At 32.5% G+C, this 6,590-nt stretch overlaps 1 non-coding gene across 1 annotated transcript; it reads right to left on the bottom strand.

Annotated features, from left to right (window-relative positions):
- Positions 1–5,294: 5,294 nt before the first annotated feature.
- LOC114679197 (U1 spliceosomal RNA) lies at positions 5,295–5,456 on the bottom strand. The gene has a single exon (XR_003730868.2). It is a non-coding gene; the product is annotated as a U1 spliceosomal RNA (small nuclear RNA).
- Positions 5,457–6,590: the final 1,134 nt, after the last annotated feature.

Below are 6,590 nucleotides of genomic sequence, written 5' to 3'. Positions count from 1 at the left end.
TTAAAGAAGGTATACAAATGGCCAATAAGCACATGAAGAGATGCTTAATATCACTAATCATTAGGGATATGCAAATCAAAACTGTAATGAAATATTGCCTTGTACCCATTAACATGGCTCCCTTTAAAAAAAAAAAACCCTGAAAATAACAAGTATCGGTGAGTGTGTAGAGAATTGAGAACCCTTATACCCTGTTGGTAGGAATGCCAATTGTCAATTGTTATAGCTGCTGTTGAATAAAAGAGTAAAATATTTCCTCAAAGATTAAAAATAAAATTACCATATAATCCAGCTAAACTACTACTGACTATATATTTTAAAAACTGATAAAAAGGTCTTGAGATATTTATACACCCATGTTCATAGCGGCAGTATTCACAACAGCTAAAATATAGAAGCAATTCAAGTGTCCATTGTGAAATGAATGGATAAGCAAAATGTGAGCTATGTATGATGGAATATTACTCAAGCTTAAAAGTGAAGGAAAATTATGACATAGGCTGTATAACATGAACAAAACTTGAGGATATTATGCTAAATGAAATAAGCTGGTCACAAAAAGGTAAATAAGACAAATTCCACTTATATGAGGTACTTAGAGTGGTCAAAACTATGCAGGAAGAAAGTAGAATGCTGGTTTCCAGGGGTTGAGGAGGGGGGAAATTGGGAATAATTTTTAAATGAGCAAAACTTTTAGTTTTACAATATGAAAAGAGTTAAGAATGATGATGGTGATGGCTGCATAACATTTTGAATTTATTAACGTCACTAAACTGTACACTTAAAAATGCTTAAAATTGTAAATAAATTGTATGTTGTATTTCACCACAATTAAAAAAAAATTGTTTCTTGCAGGTAAAGTGTTTAGAGCACTTAAACACTCAACATTATTAAGTATCATTATCTAGTACAAACACATTTTAATATTATATTTATATTATAACACACATATTTTTATATTGTATCTATACTATGTCACACAGATTTTTATGTGTGTTGTACTAGATAATGAGACCAAGGAGACCAAGGCTGTGACAGGAACTAGAAAATAAAGATTGACATTAGAAAGCCAATCTAGGCCGGGCGCGGTGGCTCAAGCCTGTAATCCCAGCACTTTGGGAGGCCGAGACGGGCGGATCACGAGGTCAGGAGATCGAGACCATCCTGGCTAACCCGGTGAAACCCCGTCTCTACTAAAAAGTACAAAAAACCAGCCGGGCGAGGTGGCGGGCGCCTGTAGTCCCAGCTACTCGGGAGGCTGAAGCAGGAGAATGGCGTAAACCCGGGAGGCGGAGCTTGTAGTGAGCTGAGATCTGGCCACTGCACTCCAGCCTGGGCGACAGAGCGAGGCTCCGTCTCAAAAAAAAAAAAAAAAAAAAAAAGAAAGCCAATCTAGTACAGTGCTTCTCAAAGCATGGCCAGGGGATTGGTGTTCACCTGTGATCTCCTTGCTACTTGTTCATGATGAAATAAGTATGTACAGAGTAAGCATTTAGAAAATTTCACAGAAACTTAAAAAAAAAGTCTGTAGAATCTAATAATAAAAAGTTGGATATTGTATTCTGTATGTATTTGATATTTTAATTTTTATTTCTACTGCATCTTTTTAATTTAATTTTACATAATTGAATTGGAAATGTTTTCAGGCTGATCTCTTATTACACATAGTCTAAGGCATTTGTCTCATGTATGTATGATGTGAAGTCTGTCAAGATTTTTTTTAACCTAAACCTTCCTGTTTTTGAAAGTGACTAATATTCTCTGCCTTAAAAATTTTTCAGTGGAATAATTATTTCCACCAAGAAGGAAAGTATGAATGTCCAAATTAATAGACTTAATATTTTAAGGCAGAAAAATTACTTAATATTTTAAGGTAGAAATATATCAGGTGATCCAATATTTACCTGCAAAGTATTGTGCCTGATGCTGTTGAGTGTAAAAACCAATCATACAGAATTTCTGCTTTCAAGAAGTTTACAGTCCCAGTAAAATCTGGAGACATTTTTGGAACTTAATTCTTGCTTTACATAAGAATAAATATTATTAACTTCTTGGTTAGAACAAGACCTGTGGAACAAGAAGTGGTTCATCAAATTGTTCTCAGGGATTTGCACCATATAACAAAGGATATTTTCATCCAGTCAAAATATCCATTAAAAAAAGTGATGGTTGATTTTTACTCAGTCTTCTATGACTGCAAACTAATGGTTACAATTTGTTGTACAAGAAGCATTTTTTTTTTCCAATAATAGCAGGTTCTTGTCACATAGCCCAATTGAAAGGACTCCATTTTATGAGCAAATCGTCCCCTTTCCCCTCTGAACCTCTGAAAGGAATAGAGGGGATAAAGTGGGTTCTGAGTAAAAAAGTATAATTTAGACAGATAAAATAAGATTCAGAGGAGAATTTTGTGACAATATGGAGACACAAAAATAAAGAAATCGAATCTATTGGTAGAATAGGCCTATTGTATCCTTTCTTCATGCCTTGTCCGTAGATGATTTTTCAATGTATAAATGAATTTATAGGGACAAAAAGTTAGACTTTATCTATTAGCCAAGTACATTGTTGTCAGTGAACAACTTCCACCAGTCTATCAATTTATATTATAAAGTTATCCTTTCTTGTAAAATAAGCCATCTGTGTGAAAATAATTCTTTTTAATCTGTGATCAAATTAATACATAAATATTTATCTTTCTTATGTGAAGCCTTCAATTTGGCTAAGGAAAGGTATTTTTTCTAAATGTTGCTTGAGCAATCCCATTTTACCTGAACTAATTTAAAATGAGGCCTTCATTTATATCAGCAGAGGCTGACTTGTGTGGAGAAACTAATGTTATTGATCTATGTGGAAATTACACTGTGAGGTTCTCCTTAATTGTGTGTCAAAATCCAGTTGGCTACAGAGGATATTTATTGTCAACTTCTACCACAATATCATGTTTTATTGCCAACATTAAATTTAAGGTAAATGCAGAAATATATACCTGTTTCCAAAAAAGGCCAATAAAATGTAGTACATATTAATTCATACTTGAATGAATAAAAATTTAATTTTTTTGATGGAATATTCATTTTGAGGCACTCAGAAACCATTACAATATATCACATTTGTCAAAAAATAATGCACTCTTTTAGCTACAATAATATATGGGAAGTTAATATTCTTTTATACTGCAATAAGCATAATAGGCTGCTGTATGTAAGAATACTGTAGTGCATCCTTAAATAAATCCTGTATCTCTAAATTGTAGATATAATTTAAATATAAAATTATTTCATGCATAACATACACAATTTAATTTAAATATAAATTTAGAAAGAATTACAATAAAAAGAGCTTCCTAATCATTCTTATTTTGAGTTTTCCTGTTATTTATTACTGTCTTCTTGGAGGGCAAGATTTCCATTTTTGTGAAAACACATTGAGGTGTTAGCCTGACATCACTAAATTACATGTGTTATCTCTCTCCATCTGGTACAATGGCAAGGCTGTTTGAAGAAATAGGATTCAGGGGAGCTGTATTTCTTAAGCAATACTGTTCCAAAAGAAATTTTCAATCATTTTTGGATAATTTTGCAAGAATATATTTAGAAGAGGTATATTCTATTCATATGATTCCAAATGATCTTACTTGGAAAGATATGTATTGTCATATATATCTTTAAGTGGTGGATATGAAATAAGTAAAGGAAAATTTTTACTACAGTTTAACTTCTGAAGTATAAATCCCTTGAAACCCTTAATATGTTGTTTGAGGGTTCTTTATTTTGGCTGTCTATTATTTGCTGATGTTAGACAAAAAATAAAATCGGTGACTCATTATCTCATTATTACAGCCAAAACCATATAAATATATATTCAGTATGCAAAGTATGATAGTGAAACATCTAGAAGACAGGTTCTGATTCAGTTACTCTCCAAACCTACTTATTGTTTCCATAATTTATCATGCATTGGAAATAATTCAAAAATATCCTTGAAACCAAGAATATGTTAGACATGCATCTCTTTTTGAGTTACCTTTTATATAAATGAAATATCATATAATTTTACCAACATTTTTCATGTATTTTATAGAACATAAATCCAATTAATGTTGCACAGTCATTCACATTTCAATTGTATTGACACTATTTAAGTATTAACACTACATCTTTCTGCTTTCCTGAAGCACACTATCATTGACACTTGAGCCAAAGCCTGATCGGAGACAAGTTAATTCTACTGTTCTTGATTGATTTAAGTATTTTAAGTGGACAGTGGCCCCATTGCTATGTGACTTTGGTGAATTTTCAATTCATTCTACAAAGGTATTTTTCAGGTATCTAATACGTACTTTTATTATTCTAGACTTTTTATTTTTAAAATGTAGGGTTGTAAGTAGGAAGATAAATATAGTTTTAAATATTATCACATTATTATACATATGGGAAAGCAGGCTTAATGGCTTCATTAAGAGCCTTTGATATCCTTTTCCACTTCCTCACAAAATAACTGGGAAGACACAAAAAAGATTTAAAACATCAATAACTTGAAATTTAGTGCTGAGAGACAAGCCAAAATCTTGTAGGAACTTAAAAAATTATAGGACTTATGAAATTTAATTGAAGGAAAAAAACTACTGTTGAGACCTAAGTCCATTAGGCAATAATATATTCAGCTTCACACAACTACACTAGATAATCTAGAAAATAATGGTGATAGACATGCATTCAACCCTCATTTGTTACCTGATTCAGAGAATATACAAATCTGAACTGTGGCATAAATTCCTTTTCTCCCTTGGGGTTTGTTCTGTATTTCAATTCAGGCTACAACCCCAACACACACATGTGTATACCTCCCTCCAACAGGCACACACACACACACATATACACACGATTTTCCTTGATAAGATAAAAATTCTAAATAACAATATGGTAAAAAATAAGAATGATAGAGTGTTTAGTCATCACACTTTACTCACTGAAGACAATTTTTTCATAAAAGTTTACAGTAATGTAGGAAAAGGGTAGAAATCCTAATTTTTCATGTAATTCTATAATATTCTATAACTCTGAGCAAGGTTTATCATATAGAAAAGGTAAGCAATCATATAAAGCCTGTTTAAAACCTACAATTGCCCTTGGAGTTGAACATATCAAGTTTCTTTTCAAGTATTTATTGAAGCATAAACAGTAGGGCCGAAAGCAATGTTTTTCTTTTTCATCTTTTAAAAATTTATATCAGAGATATAAATTGTGATACCTGTGATATTATAATATCAGAGATTGATATCACAATCTCTGTGGGAGATTGTAAATGCAGTCCACCACTAACACAAATTATGCAGTCAAGTTTCCCACAATTGGGAAAATCACAGGGGTCAGCATATCTGGAATACAATGGATAAGCCTCACCCTGTGAAAACAACTTTTGTGATCATGGTATCTCCTCTGCCAGATAAGTAGAAAGGCAATCTTTTGACTCTTACCTATGAAAAATATTTACCCCAGTATCATTATCTCACATTATTCGAATATGAGTATTGAGAAAAAAAAAAAGAAAACACGGAGCCAAGTAAGTATTGAAGAACATAAAAACAAAAAACAATATGAAGATTAATTAGAGGAACAGCATACTTCAAGAGATGATCTATTGTGACATGTAGAAGAAAGTATCTGGAATATGGTATTCCCTAATAATTGCAGTAAGTTTTGGCCTTCATGTATCAAGAGTTACAAGTTAATAGAGCCAAAAAAGAATGAGGATGGAGATCAAAAGCATCTACATGAAATAAAAAGAATAAGATAAAACAAGACAGAATACTAAAAATGGCTTTTAGTAGAGAGGCTGAAAATTATAGGAAAAGACAGCTTAAAAATTTTTTGAAAAACTAAAAGATAACAAGCAGTAGAATTGAAAATGGAATATATAGTTCCAAAAACGCTAGAGAATTTAAAGACACATAAAAAGTCTATGAGGCAAAAGACAGAAAGCAAAGAGATAAGGGAAACATAAATAAAAGAAAGCACACCTAATGAGACAATGTTTCAAATTTATCTGTTTTATTTTTCAGGACTAGTAATTCTTTTATCTTCTTGTTTCATTCTTCAAACTATCTTAGCAGCGTAGGCAGTTGAACTTATCCAGGAAAACATCCCAGCACAGAATAAAACTGGAGTCCTCAGTTTTTCAAAATCAAAACATTTTTATGAATGAAATGGTAGGAGAAAAGAAGGGATTTTTAATTCTCAAGTGGAAAAGTTAATGCCAAAAACTACATATTTTGCAATAGTAAAAAGAGATGTACTAACCAGCTTTCCAGGGAAAGTTTCCCTGCCTTTGAATGAATTACAGCATCAAAAAGGAATATCCTCCTTGTGTGGGGCTCAGAGGGGATTCCTCTGACACTTCTACCTTCATGGCTGGCTTCAAAAGGTGATGGTGGAATATACTCTGCAGAGAAGTGTCACAGTCTGGAAATATATGGAGTTTACCTCTTGCTGCCTGTCTGGAGTACTGGAGAAATGTCCTGTATCACCTTGTGTGGCGATAGCAGAGGAGATGGCTACATTTGGAGCCAGGAGCAAAGAGATCTGATG

The sequence above is a fragment of the Macaca mulatta genome, chromosome 6 (genome assembly GCF_049350105.2).
Source record: "Macaca mulatta isolate MMU2019108-1 chromosome 6, T2T-MMU8v2.0, whole genome shotgun sequence".
In the NCBI taxonomy this organism is placed as follows: Eukaryota; Metazoa; Chordata; class Mammalia; order Primates; family Cercopithecidae; genus Macaca; species Macaca mulatta.
The sequence above is the reverse complement of the archived record's forward strand: the minus strand, read 5'-3'. Positions and strand labels throughout refer to the sequence as shown.